The sequence below is a fragment of the Macaca mulatta genome, chromosome 12, assembly GCF_049350105.2.
Source record: "Macaca mulatta isolate MMU2019108-1 chromosome 12, T2T-MMU8v2.0, whole genome shotgun sequence".
NCBI lineage: Eukaryota > Metazoa > Chordata > Mammalia > Primates > Cercopithecidae > Macaca > Macaca mulatta.
This window is the reverse complement of record NC_133417.1, coordinates 77,089,916-77,105,657: the sequence shown is the minus strand read 5'-3', so window position 1 is coordinate 77,105,657 and position 15,742 is coordinate 77,089,916. Positions and strand designations below refer to the sequence as shown.

Genomic DNA, 15,742 nt, shown 5'->3' with positions numbered 1-15,742 from the left:
AAAACACCCACCCACCAACACACACACACACACACACCCACCAACACACACACACACACACACACACACACACACACACACACACACACACACACGAAAAATAGCCATTTAAGCAAGGTGGAGGGGAGAGGGATTCATGGTACTCTGAGCTCTGGTGTCACAAGGAAAGAGAGTCCACATCCCACCCAAGCACTGAGCAACAATAGAAAGTCAAACGCTGGAGGAGGAAGCAAGGCAAAAAAATATTTTTTAAATAAAATAAAAAACTTTATGCAGATTTAAAGAAAATGAAAGCAGCGCAACGAAGAAGGCATTGGAGTAGCACTTTCCACCAGCATATTGCTAGTCAGAATGAGTGCAGCCTGGCGCGAGCACCACCCGCTTCCGTGACCACGACTGGACCCCTCCCCAGCCCACTCTCCCCGGGGGGCGCTCGTTCGTGCCTTCCGAGCCGTCCGTGGGGGCGACCCAGGCCCGGGTGCCTAACTCCCAGCAGCGGGGCGGCGGTCCGCGCTTCCCCGAGGGTGGTGCAGGTCAGCCCCGTAGGCGGGCAAGGTCCTAGCCCCGGGACGTGCTGTCGTGTATGCAAACTTCGCTGCGGTCTGGCAGAGTTCTCGGTGGGTCGCGGCCCCAGAGTCCCCAGGCACGGCTGCAGTTGCGCCCGGGGCTGAACGCGGCGGTGGCTGTCGCGCACTCCCAAGCCGCCCCGCCCCGCCCCGGCCCGCATTCCTAAGGCCACAGTGCGACCCAGCGGGCCGCGGGGAAACTGCGCCGGACCGCGGCCCGCCACCGCCCGAGCCCTCCTCACCGGCAGTCTTCCAGGAAATGTGGCCGCGAGAGCAGCCTCCTTCCTCCTTCCTAAATGGAGAGGGCTAATCTGTTTGCCAAGACAATGTTGCTAAACCTGACCCTTCCCTCACGCTGTAGAAGAAAATGGACGTGCTGGGAAGTTCTGGTGGAGGGACTTGAAGGGATAAAATTCAGAATTCCAGACATCTGATAATTTATGAAGTCAAGGAAGGTTCGTTTCTACCTGAAGAATGACTCTAATTATTTAATAAAATCTATAGACACTAGGATTATAAGCAGGCTCGACCAAAACGCCACCTCCTTTGTGACGTTGGCCTCTGGCTAAGTGGAAATGTGCCCTGGCTCACTGGCATGTCATTGCCTTTAACAGACCCTACAGGCTCCCTGAAGCAGAGATCCTGTCTTCCTCTTCTGTGTTAGGAATAGGCAGCAAGACAGAAACCCTGCAGAGGTTAAGAACAGGAAAGAAAAGAAGAAGCAAAGTCACAACAGCAACACTTATTTGCCAATTTTATTTGTCATTTAAGAAGTTTATTGGACTGGGCGCGGTGGCTCACGCCTGTAATCCCAGCACTTTGGGAGGCCGAGGTGGGTGGATCATCTGAGACCAGCCTGGCCAACATGGTGAAACCCCATCTCTACTAAAAATACAAAAATTAGCCGCGTGTGGTGGTACCTGCCTGTAACTCCAGCTACTCAGGAGGCTGAGACACAAGAATAATTTGAACCCAGGAGGCAGAGGCAGGTTGCAGTGAGCCGAGATGGCACCACTGCACTCCAGCCTGGGTGACGGAGTAAGACTGTCTCAAAAAAAAAAAAAAAAAAAAAAAGGTTTATTGAACACCGAATAGCCATATATTATGGTGAACCTTGATCCAGTAGACCAGCATTTTTCAATGGATGCCCTCTGCATGTCAGTTTCAGGCCATATGAATACCATATAACTTGAACATCAGAGCACCCTGAATATACGGTGATCCCACGTGTTGTCAGAGAAAAGTTCCTCAAAAACAAAAGTTGGGGTTTTGGGAATTTTTTAGCCAACTTGAAAACATAAATGTTTAGGATATAGATAAGAGTTAAATATCAGTGTATAGGATTGGATTTATTCATTTAGTTACACATAAAAACTTAAATCACATATGTAAAATAATACATTGATTTTGAAATAATGCTTTTTTCCCACTCTGACATGTTATGAAGCAATTTTATTTAAACTCTTGCCTGAGTTTTTCAATATCTTAGTCAGAAGAAGAGACACATCTTAGGGCATATAACACAGTCATTTTTATTTACAGACAGTATTTTTTGAACCCATGTGTGAGCTATCACCGGACATTTAATAATAAGCCATAATTTGATAAATTCAGAGTTTTAAAAAATGTATCCTATAGGTATAGATTTGTGATCTCTTCAACATATTCACTAACTGTATTGCTTTTTTGTCATTGCTGATTTACACCAACACCCAGTCAGTAGTCACATGGAGACGTCAGGCCCTGCATCAATCAGTAAGGGTCTAGCTACAGAGAATAAGGGTCTAGCTCCTGGCTAGTTTAAGCAAGAGATTTGTAATAGGGTGTCATATAACTTCCAGAATCACTGAACTGGAGATAGTAGGGGAGGGTTTGGCAAGAAACGGACTCTAGACTGAGCTTCTAGTAATAATTCCAAAGTCGCTTCAGAGAATTGGCCAGAGAACAAAAAGGCCCAAGCCAAATCTGGCTCTGCCACTATGGCGGCCCCATGTGAAATGATGCCACCTCTGCTACAATCAAGAAGCCGCCGGCCAAGCTTGCTGCTGCTGCATATCACCTCTGCTACCAATCACAAACAAAAATGAATGCCTCCTTCCAAAGGCAAGATTTATATAAGCAAGTGCATCTGAGTGTCAGAACCTAAAGTACATCCAAAATTCTCACTGCAAGAGGGTCTAGAAAAGATTGTTTTTAGCTTTCCAGATTCTTCCATATAAGAAGACAGATTATTTTTTATATATATAAAAAGTAGAGACTGGGTCTCACTATGTTGTCCAGGATGGTCTCAAACTCCTGGCCTCAAGCAATTCCTCCCACCTTAGCCTCCCAAAGTGCTGGGATAACAGGCATGAGCCACAGCGCCTGGCCTAAGACAACTGAAGAAAGTTAGACTACATGGTAAGTAAGGTAGTCCACAGCAACTGCCTCATACTCCCAAGAATAGTTACTAATTTTGAGCTAAATGTATTTTCCCCCTCTTTTTTTTTAAAACCAATTCCATCAGATTACTTTTATCATCAACTAAAACTAGTATTGATTGAAGTAGTTTCAGTATTGTGCTTTTTCCATACAACACCTTAGTCGTTTAAAAGTAAGTAATCCAGAAAATGCCCTGAAATATGAGACCTTGGAAGCCCTTGAATATTAGGATACTCCATCTTTTCTGAGAGATAATTTGGAAGAAAAAAACCCTTGCCTCATATTCGAGTATACACAGTAATTATTTCATGAAAAGTTTGGTTTTTTTTTTTAGTATCTTTATGGGCAAGTGTATCCATTTTATAGGACTGCCTAACAAATTGCCGTAAAATGGATGGTTTAAAACAATAGAAAAGTATTCCCTCAAAGTTCTGGAGGCCAGAATTCTGAAATCAAAGTATCAGTAGGGCTCATTTCCTTCTAGGGGCCTGGCCTTCCAGCTTCTGGTGGCTAATATTTTATGGCTTCCTTGGCTTGTGGCCACACCACTCCAACCTCAGCCTCTGCCTTACTATCTCTCTCTTCTGTGTCTGTCTTCTCTTCTGTCTCAAATTTCCCCTGCCTTTCTCTTGTATGAACACTTTTCATTGGACTTAAAGCCCACTTGAATAATACAGGATGATCTCAAGATCCTTAACTTAATTACATATGCAAAGATTCTTTTACCAAATAAGGTAACAGTCACAGGTTCCAGGGATTTGACATGGGTGTTCTGAAGGGACCACCATTCAACCCACTACAGCAAGGAAGTTTAGGAAATGCTGGGCTAAACAAATTAAATTGGTTTCTTTGCTGCAGGATTTTGCAAAACCTTTAACGTACTACATGTGCATTGTGAATCTCCAAGAGTGAGATACAGTATACAGTGATTTTCAAATTTATTCAACCATGAAATCCTATTTGCAGAAGCAATATTCCATAGAACACACTCTGGCATAGACATAATTTACCTGCTGGGCAAGTCCTCAGAAAGAATGTCAATAAGTATCAGAGAAGCCAAAAATAAGTGACTAAACAGTCAAAGGTTCTCAAGGATTTGGCAAGAGTAACTATTCTAAGCCATAACCATGCAACTCTGCTAAAGGTCATCACAGCCATAAGGTCATAACATGAAATAAAATATTTATGTCCAGTTACTAAACTGCTTCCTGTATTTGTCCATTTTCAAGCTGCTGATAAAGACATACCCAAGACTGGAAAGAAAAAGAGGTTTGATAGGACTTACAGTTCCACATGGCTGGGGAGGCCTCAGAATCATGGCGGGAGGTGAAAGGCACTTCTTACATGGCAGTGGCAAGAGAAAAATGAGGAAGAAGAAAAAGCGGAAACCCCTGATATACCCATCAGATTTCATGAGACTTATTCACTATCATGAGAATAGCATGGGGAAGACTGGCCCCCATGATTAAATTACCTCCCCCTGGGTCCCTCTCACAACACACAGGAATTCTGGGAGATACAATTCAAGTTGAGATTTGGGTGGGGACACAGCCAAACCATATCATTCCACCACTGGCCCCTCCAAATCTCATATTCTCACATTTTAAAACCAATCATGCCTCCCCAACAGTCCCCCAAAGTCTTAATTCATTTCAGCATTAACCCAAAAGTCCACAGTCCAAAGTCTCATCTGGGACAAGGCAAGTCCCTTCCGCCTATGAGCCTGTAAAATCAAAAGCAAGCTAGTTACTTCCTAGATACAACTGGGGTACAGGTATTGGGTAAATACAGCTGTTCCAAATAGGAGAAATTGGCCAAAACAAAGGGGTTACAGGGCCTATGCAAGTCTGAAATCCACTGGGGTAGTCAAATTTTAAAGCTCCAAAATGATCTCCTTTAACTCCAGGTCTCACATCCAGGTCACGCTGATGCAAGAGGTGGGTTCCCATGGTCTTGGGCAGCTCCACCCCTGTGGCTTTGCAGGATACAGCCTCCCTCCCAACTGCTTTCATAGGCTGGCATTGAGTGTCTGCAGCTTTTTCAGGTGCACGGTGCAAGCTGCCTGTGGATCTACTATTCTGGGTTCTGGAGGATAGTGGCCCTCTTCTCACAGCTCCACTAGGCAGTGCCCCAGTAGGGACCCTGTGTGGGGGCTCCAACCCGCACATTTCCCTTCCACATTGCCCTAGCAGAGTTTCTCCATGAGGGCCTAACCCCTGCAGCAAACTTTTGCCTGGACATCCAGGCATTTCCATACATCCTGAAATCTAGGTGGAGGGTCCCAAAACTCAATTCTTGACTTCTGTGCACCCACAAACTCAACACCACATGGAAGCTACCAAGGCTTGGTGCTTCCACTCTCTGAAGTCACAGCTTGAGCTCTGCATTGGCCCCTTTCAGCCACAGCTAGAGCAGCTGGGACACAGGGCACCAAGTCCCTAGGCTGCACACAGCACCGGGACCCTGGGCCCGGCCTATGAAACCATTTTTTTTTCCTCCTGGGCCTCCAGACCTGTGATGGGAGGGGCTGCCATGAAGGTCTAGGACATGGCCTCAAGATATTTTCCCCATGGTCTTAGGGATTAACATTAGGCTCCTTGCTACTTGTGCAAATTTCTGCAGCCGGCTTGAATTTCTCCCCAGAAAATGGGTATTTCTTTTCTATCATGGAGTCAGGCTGCAAATTTTCCAAACTTTTATGCTCTGCTTCCCTTATAAAACTGAATGTCTTTAATAGTACCCAACTCACCTCTTGAATGCTTTGCTGCTTAGAAATTTCTTCAGATACCCTAAATCATCTTTCTCAAGTTCAAAGTTCCACAAATTTCCAGGGCAGGGGCAAAATGCTGCCAGCCTCTTTGCTAAAACATAACAAAAGTCACCTTTACTCTAGTTCCCAACAAGTTCCTCATCTCCATCTGAGAACACCTCAGCCTGGACCTTATTGTCCATATTGCTATCAGCATTTTGGGCAAAGACATTCAACAAGTCTCTAGGAAGTTCCAAACTTTCCAACATTTTCCTTTTTCTGAGCCCTCCAAACTGTTCCAACCTTTGCCTGTTACCCAGTTCCAAAGTCGCTTCCACATTTTCAGGTATCTTTTCAGCAACGCCCCACTCTACTGGTACTAATTTACTGTATTATTCTACTTTCACACTCCTGATAAAGATATCTGGGACTGGGAAGAAAAAGAGGTTTAATTGGACTTAAAGTTCCACATGACTGGGGAAGCCTCAGAATCATGGCGGGAGGTGAAAGTCACTTCTTACATGGTGGTGGCAAGAGAAGCAAAAACAGAAACCCCTGATATGCCCATCAGATCTTGTGAGACTTATTCACTATCATGAGAATAGCATGGGAAAGATCTGGCTTCATGATTAAATTACCTCCCCTTGGGTCCCTCCCACAACACATGGGAATTCTGGGAGATACAATTCAAGTGGAGATTGGGGTGGGGACACAACCAAACCATATTACCTCACATCAGGTTCTATTCTGGTTCAGGATAAAGTACAAACTCCCAATCCTTTACAATCCTTTACCTCAATCTTCTCACCCATTCCTATCCTACATTTATCCTTGCTCCAGCCAAACTCACATACACATTGAATTTCCTACTGCCATTCCATGAAATATGCCTTCTCCCTACAACTCCCCTTTTAATAGCTGAGGTTCATTTCAGTGGATACCTCCTAAATAAAACCTGCTTTGTCACCCCAGTGCATTTGGCAGAGGATGCTTGTGAAGTATCTTGTTTTAGAGTTCTTTGCATGTAGATATTATTTTTATCACTGGTCAGCAAGCACCAGCAAATAAGGATCATGACTTAGATCTCTTTATATCCTCCAAGTGATCTAGGACACTGATTTTTATAGAATAAATGCTCAAAAGAAATGTGTTAATTGACTAAAAATGAAAATTAATCTTGGAGACCAAGTGCAGTGGCTCATGGCTGTAATCCCAGCACTTTGGGGGACTGAGGTGGGCAGATCACCTGAGGCCAAGAGTTCCAGACCAGCCTGGCCAACATGGCAAAACCCTGTCTCTACTAAAAATACAAAAATTAGCCTGGCATGGTGATGTGCACCTGTAATCCCAGCTACCCAGGAGGTTGAGGCAGGAGAATCACTTGAACCCAGGGGGAGGAGGCTGCAGTGAGCCAAGATTGCACCATTGCACTCCAGCCTGGGCAACAAGGGCAAAACTCTGTCTCAAAAAAGAAAAGAAAATCTTGGGAACTATGTATGCAGATGTAAAAGTGCCATCTAAGACTCCTCCCCTCCCCGTTTCCCAGATGAGAGTAGACTGGGCTATTCAAGGTTGGAGATGTATCCAATTAGTAGTGATGAATGGCAAACTCAGAATGGTGATGGCATTGAGGACCTGGGGTAGGCAGAGTCAGTCATGTGTTCTCTATCTTAATGATTTAAAACATCCCCAAAAGAATTGAAAACTGGTTGAATCAGCTTTCTATATCTATGTATACAGAACCCTTGGATACAGACGGCCAACCACACTATGCCATTTTATTTAAAAGACTTGAACATATGTAGATTTTGGTATCTGCAGGGAGTGTGGAATTTGGTATCTGTGGGGGTTCTAGAACCATCTCCCACAGATATGATATCAAGTGTTCAAATACACATATACACATGTACATGCATGTTCATAGCAGCGCAGCACTATTCACCATAGCCAAAAAATGAAAACAACCCAAATGCCCATCAACAGATGAATGGATAAACAAATTGTGGTATATACATAAAATAGAATATTACGCAGCCATAAAAATGAATGAGGTACCAATCATGCTACGAAGTGGATGAACTTCAAAAATACTACACCAAATGAAAGAAGCCAGACACAAAAAGTCACATATTTTATGATTTCATTTATATGAAATATCTAGAATAAATAAATCCAGAACACAGATTGGTGGTTGCTGCTGATGGCAGTGGCGGGCCATCTGGAGTGGCCCCTGCCATCATGCTGGCTGTGGCAGAGGGGTTGGGCTGAGGTGGTAGTAGCGGGAGCAGCAGTGGCAGTGGTGGGACCCCTGTGCCCTGCGTCCCCTGTGTCCCACGTCCCTGAAGCAGCCAACTGCACCACCTCCACTCTCACATGGCCAGGCCAGACCCTCAGCTGCTCCAGAACCCGGCCCCACATCACTGCTGCAGGGAGGATGTGGGGAGGAGGCAGACAGTACCCAGAGCCCACCCCTGGGGCCCCCCAGGAGCCTGCCACCCTGGGAGCCACTGCGATGGGGCCAGGCTGAGTTGCCCACCAGCAGGGGAGCAGCACAGTCTGGCACACAGGGGTGGGCAGAGAGGGGCCCCAAGGCAGAGCTGGACCCAGGGCGGTGCTGCACCCCATGGAGCGGGCAAGAGCAGGCAGGAGTCCCACCCTCCCACACATGGCTGTGGCCACCCAGGTTGCGGCTGTGGACCCAGACATCTGTGCACTTTTAGGGGGCCCAGAAAGGCCTCCCTTTCCCCCACAGTCTCAGAGGTGTCCAGTCCCACTGCCTGGCCTCTCCCTACTGTGGGCACCCACCCGGATCACAGAGTGGAGTAGAGGCCAAGCTAGGCACTATTGCAGCCTGGCCAGGTGTTCATATGTGCAGGGCAGTGCTGACACACCAGCCCCCTGCCACCTCAGCCCCCTCCGGACTTTGGGCACTGACAAGCGCAGGAGGGAGGCCAAGGGGGAGCTGAGGACAGCCCAGCACCAGACTGCAGGTGCCTCTTGGCATAAACAGCCTATGCTCCATGAATAGTGGCAGGAGGCAAGCAGGCTCCTGGGAGGAAAGGGGCTGGTCCCCAGTAAAGCCCCACCTTCAAATCAGGGAGGACCTGAAGCCTGGGGGCTGTCAGCCAGTCCCATGGACCTGAGGGGGAACTTGTGACGTTTTTCCCTGAGCCTGCCCATGGCTGCTCATGGACCAATCAGCATGCACTTCCTCCCCTCTGAGGCCCATAAAAACCCCCAGACTCAGACAGACTCAAGCAGAAGATGGAGAGAGGAAGGAGAGAGGATGGAGAGATGACAGGGAGACAACAGAAAGTAATGGAACAACCAGCTGTAGAGAGAAACTACCCTTTCTGTTGAGACTGAAGAGAGGATGGGACACCCTGGCTATGGAGAGGAGCTGCCCAGGAGAGGAGCTTCCTACTGCGAGTCTCCTCTGAGCTGTTCTATTGCTCAATAAAGCTCCTCTTCGCCTTGCTCACCCTCCACTTGTCTGCGTACCTCATTCTTCCTGGACACAGGACAAAAACCCAGGATCCACTGAATGGTGAGGCTAAAAGAGCTGTGATACAAATAGGGCTGAAACACCTGCATTGCTCACCACATTGTGGGGAGCAAGGAGGAGAGAAGAGAGAAGGAGAGAAGCGCTGCAGCCCTCAGTTGGGGGGCCAGACCTGGGAGCTCCCCAAGCCAGGGCTGTGACTCCCCTTTTTGGGCCCTGCAGTTCTGGAGTCTCCAAGCCTCAGGGCACCACTGTGTTCCCCATTGCCAGCTATGAAAGTTGCTTGTGGTGCACTTGGTCCAGCTGCAGCCTCACAATGAGCTGGCACCTGTGCTGGCACCTGTCCCACTGCAGCAGCCAGCCTGCCTGACTGTGCACAGTGGCCAAACCCCATGCTTGCTCACTCACACACCTCTCACTACTCTGCTCCAGTCTCTTTGGAGGCATGGGATCCAGGCCAGTAATGCAAGCTGAGCACAGCCTGCTGAGCACAGCCTGCCAGGACGAGTGAGCTTATTAGGCCCAAGCAAAACTCAGGCAAAGGTGCCACTGGCCACAGAGGCTTCCAGCCAGAAAAGCAACACCTCCCATCCCACACACACCAAGGATCCCACAACTCTGGGAGGAGGGGGACATGTGAAGCAACTGCTTAATGAGTATGAGGTTTCCTTTTGGAGTGATGAAAATATTTTGGAATTAGATAGAGTTGGTGGTTGCATGTTTTGCTAAATGTCACTGAATTGTTCACTTTAAAGTTGTTAATTTTGTTGTGTGAAGTTCACTTCATTCTTTAAAAAACAGTACAGCAATATGAGCAAACCTGGTATTAAAGTGTAATAAGCGATGCCCGGAAAACTTGTTACAGAATAATTTTCAAAATATATCACTCATTGTATAGCCTAAGAAAGAAGGCTAAACAATCCTAAGAAAGAAGAACAAAGCTGAAGGCACCATGCTTCCTGATTTCAAAATATATTATGAAGCTACGGTAATCAAAACACTATGGTAATGGCATAAAGACAGACATATACTCAATGGCACAAAAAAGAGAGCCCAGAAATAAATCCACATACATCAGTCACTTGATCTTCAATAAGGGTGCCAAGAATACACAATGGGGAAAGGATAGTCTCTTCAACAAATGGTGTGGGGAAAATTGGATATCCACAGACAAAAAAATGAAATTGGACCCTTATATCATACACAAAAATCAACTCAAAATGGCTTAAAGACTTAAATTTCAGACCTGAACCTATAAAACTATAAAACTCCCAGAAGAAAACATAGAGAAAAACTTCATGACATTGGTGTTAGCAAAGATTTTATGAATATATATATTTATATTTATATATATTATATTATATATAAATAGATATATTTATATTTATATATTATATTATATATAAATATATATATTTATATATATTTATATTTATTATATATTATATTATATATAAATATATCTATTTATATATATTTATATTTATTATATATTATATTATATATAAATATATCTATTTATATATATTTATATTTATTATATATTATATTATATATATTCATTAAATCATAAAATATTTATATTCATCATATTATAATATAATATGAATATAAATATTTTATGAATATACCCCAAAAGCAGAGGTAACAAAACCAAAAATAAACAAGTGGGATTACATTGCCTAAAAAGCTCCTGCACTGCAAAGAAAAAAAAAAATCAATGGAGTGAAAAGACAACCTATGCAATGGTAAATAACATTTGCAAGCAATATTACTGATAAGGGGTTAATCTTTAAAATATATAAGGAACCCCTACAACTCAATAACACAAAAATTAATAACCCAATTTTTAGGCTAAGAACTTGAATAGACGTTTCTCCAAAGAAGATATGCAAATGACCAATAGGCATATGCAAAAATGCTCATTTTCACTGAGGACTGGGGTGCATGAGTAAGACCATGAGTAGAGTAATGGGGACCAGATTTGAGCTGGGGTGAGGCCAGTGTCTAGGTCACCAAATAATCAAGGAAATGCAAATCAAAACCACAATGAGATATCACATCACACCTATCAGAATGGCCATTATAACAAAACAAAACAAAACATAAGAAAACACCAAAAAAACAAAAAGACAACTGTTGGCAAGGATGTGGAGAAATTGGAATCCTTGAACACTGCTTGTGAAAATGAAAAATGATGTAGCCACTGCTGAGGTGGGAGGATCACTTGAGCCCAGGAGCTCAAGGCTAGCCTGGACAATATAGCAAGAACCCATCTCTAAATAAATAAATAAAATGGTGCAGCCACTACGGAAAACAGTATGGAGGTTTCTCAAAAATCTAGAAATAGAACTACCAGATGATCCAGCAATCCATTTCTGGGTATACATCTGAAAAAAATGAGATCAGAATCTCAAAGACATATTAGCACTCTTATGTTCATTACAGAGCTAGTCACAATAACCAACAACCAAACCACCTTAATGTTCATCAACAGATGAATGGATAAAGAAAATGTGGTATATATGAGCAATATGATACTACTCAGCTTCAAAAAAGAGAAGAATTCTGCAATGTGTGACAACTGGATGAACTTTGTCATTATGCTAAGTGAAATAAGCCAGACACAGAAAGAAAAATATTGCATGATTCCAGTTAGATGAGATAACCTAAAATAGTCAAATTCATAAGATAAAAAACTAGAATGGTGGTTACCAGGGGCTGTAGGGAAGGGAAAATGGGGACGTGTCAATCAATAGGCAAAAAGTTCAGTTAAGTAAGATGAACAAGCTCTGGAGATCTACTGTACTACATTGTACCTATAACCAACAATAATGTGTTGCACATTTCTTAAACATGTGTTAAGAGGAGAGACCTCATGTTAAAAGTTCTTACAACAAGAAAATTATATATATATATGCTATTATAATAACTATTATTTTATCTATGATAAAGATCATAAAAGCTAAGAACGATATCTGAGACTAGTCTGCAGCTATTATTTTAAGCATTATCTATTAAAAACTTTCACCTGAAAAACTTTTACAAAAGCAACAACATAACTAAATGCGCTCTCGTAAACTGACCTCAATATGCCAGTGTGGGCCTCCACTTCAGGCTTCAAAAGCAAAGTGCACTAGGATGTCAGCTCCATTACAGCACAACCCTTGTCTGTCTTGTTCCCCATATATCTTCACTGCCCTCAGACAGTGCCTGGTGCACAGCAATAACTGTTTATTGAGCTTCCCTGAGAGATCTAGATGCTGTAACCCAGGAGACAAACAGTTACCACAGTCAGAGTAAGGCCCTTGGGTTCAGGCACACAGGCTGAGGTGAAAGAGACAGGGGAGGCAGTGGCCTGCATGAGCTGAGACTTTCACACTACCACCTCTGAAAGGCACCACTCTATCAGCTTCCATCAAATAGATGCTACAGGGCTTGGCAGAGGAGAGGTCCCAAAGGAAGACACACGGTTGAGCCTTCCCTGTGTCTGTCTGTCCTGGGCATACCCCTTTGCTGACCACAGGGAGCTACACACCTGTCCATCCTCTTGCCATACTCTTATTTATGGGCTATTTAGCCATCTCTAGCTACAAGCTCTGCTTCCCTCCACAATCACCAAATTTGGCAACGGCCTTTGGACTGGTTCCTCAAGCCACACCCAGCTCTGGTTTCAGGAGAACCCCTTTGACTTAGTGACCTAGACAGTGGCCTCACCCAGCTCAAATCTGGCCCCATTACTCCATTCCTGTCTTTCTCACGGGCCCTCAGCCCTCAGATACCCCTCACCTGGAGTAACCACACCAAAAGGTATGCACATCACTCAGTCCCTATCCACTTGTGCCACAGAGCAAAACAAAATAATATTCAGCCTCATTATCAAACAGGCACAAGTCAAAAATGTAATATTAGGTAAAGAGCCAGAATGGAGCGTGAGGTCACACAGTTTGAATCTAGCTGAATGGGTGACAGATAATGATCTTTCTGTTCTGAAGACAGGCATCCTGCTCCCTGTTTTCTTCTTCTAAATTCCCCTCTAGTCCCTCTCTCAGTCATCCCTAAATCTCTTATCTCCTGCTCTCCTTTCAATATGTCTCCCAGTGTCTTCCATACCTCTTTCTTCTATTTCTCTTTTATCCTTATCTAATGAGTATAGAAAACTGATTACAACAAGTAGTGTAAATATTTCTTATGTATGACACTTTTTTCATCCAATTTGGAATTATAAGGAGAGCATTTGTCAGAATTGAAAGGACGGAGTTTCTACAAAATTCATGTTTCCATACTCCAGTTAAACACTCCTCGAATGTTTAACTCCTGAATCATGGTGTCTATTATGGGTTGGATTTTATCCCCTCAAGAAATATGTTGAAATCCTGACCCCAGTACCTGTGAAAGTGACATTACTTGGAAATAGGGTGTGTGCAGGTGTAATCATGCTTGTCAATGAGTTCATAATGGAATAGTCTGAGTCCTTAATATAATATGACCAGTATCCTCATAAGAGAGGAGAAACACAGGGACACAGACACACAGGAAGAAGATAGCCATGTGACAATGGCAGCAGAGATTGGAGTGATGCATTTCCAAGCCAGAGAATGCCAAGCATTGCCAGCCAACACCAGAAACTAGAAGAGGCAAGGAAGGATTCTCCACTGCAGGTTTTAGAGGGTGCCAACACCTTCATTTTGGACTCTAGCCTCCAGAACTGTGAGATAATAAAATTCTATTATTTTAAGCCACCCGATTTGTGGCATTTTGTCACAGCAGCCCTAAGAAAGTGTCCCTCAGACACTTCTTTTCTTTTTCTTTTTCTTTCTTTCTTTTTTTTTTTTTTTTTTTTTTCTTTTTTTGAGATGGAGTCTTGCTCTTGTCACCCAGGCTGGAGTGCAATGGCATAATCTTGGCTCACTGCAACCTCTGCCTCCTGGTTTCAAGCGATTCTCCTGCCTCAGCCTGAGTAGCTGGGATTACAGGCACCCCCCACCATGCCCAGCTAATTTTTGTATTTTTAGTAGAGATGGAGTTTCGCCATGTTGGCCAGGCTGGTCTCGAACTCCTGACTTTGTGATCTGCCCACCTCAGCATCCCAGAGTGCTGGGATTACAGGTGTAAGCCACCACGCCTGGCCCCTCAGACACTTAAAAAAAAAAAATTCTTGGGGCTTCTTTGAGAATTCTTATTACCGACTTTGGTTATTCATTCCTGATTTACCTAATTATGAGATCAGAGAAGTTGACTATTTATATATCTCAGAAAAAAAAATGTAACTAAAATTTGTCGTTAAGTTGATTTTATTTTAACATGAATGTGCCCCAGTAGCAATGTACTAGCCCCTGAGCCATGGTTTATAAATGTCAGTCCCCCTAAGAATCCTTTGATGAAATCCTCATTCCAGGTCTGAAATGGAAAAAAAGTGAGCCTGGGACATTTTGTTGGACCAAAAAGCAACGAAGTGCTCAAAGACCAACCAAGACATGTCAAAAGATTACAGGAACCAGCTTGAAAGAGCTCCTGCTACCCAAACTTGGAGGAACTGGAGCAGCAAATAGAATAAAAGAATAATGATAGTAATGGATGATAACACAATGAATTGCCTAAAAAAGATCCACAGTCCATGGTGATACTCAAAAGAAAGAGGGAGAAAGAGAGATCTTACAGAAATGTCAACTAATAAACGTGAAAGGAATGATAGTATTAGAAAATGATCATTTTGAGATCACATTTCACATCACATCAAAGCTGTGGAATTTCCCCTCTTCTAGGGGGAGCCTTGTGAAGATAAAGATAATTTAAGCTGCTGGAAGCCATGGATGTGGAACCCATGGATATGGAGTGCCAACTGTATAAATAACTATTTTACCAAGTTTCCTATGAAGATGAACAAGGGAACTGACTTGTCAAAGCACACACCAATGAGTAGAGGCAGAACCGGAATCAGAATCCAAGACCTCTCTTGCGCCACCCAGCACATGAGGGCTCTCTCCATGGGCATACTCCTCCCTGCCTCCTACTGACCTGCCCTGTGCTGTGGGTAATAGATGAATTGCAGTGGTCCTCAACTTTTTTGGCACCAGGGACCGGTTTCATGGAAGACAATTTTTTCACAGATCAAGGGAGAACAGAGAGTGGCGGGGATGGTTTCAGGATGACTTAAGTACATTACATTTATCATTAGATTCTCATAAGGACTGTGCCACCTGAGCATGATGATTGGGTGATCACGTGCATGTGTGAGATCTGCCACCCTTGAACCTTGTTATGACGTTAGCACATTACCCATCTGACCTGAAAAAATAGAGGAGTGCGCAACCTAGATCCCTCGCATGCGCAGTTCACAGTAGGGTTTGTGCTCTATGAGAATCTAATGCCGCGCTGATCTAACAGGAGGCAGAGCTCAGGCGGTAATGCTTGCTTGCTCACCACTCAAGCAGCCTGCTTGAGTGCAGCCCAGTTCCTAACAGGCCACAGACCAGTACCATGGGGAACTCAGGTCTAGTGGAC

General features: G+C 44.0%; 1 pseudogene; it reads left to right on the top strand.

Annotated features, from left to right (window-relative positions):
• The first annotated feature begins 15,416 nt into the window (after positions 1 to 15,416).
• LOC114671640 (small nucleolar RNA U13) lies at positions 15,417 to 15,527 on the top strand (annotated as a pseudogene).
• The last annotated feature ends 215 nt before the right edge of the window (positions 15,528 to 15,742 follow it).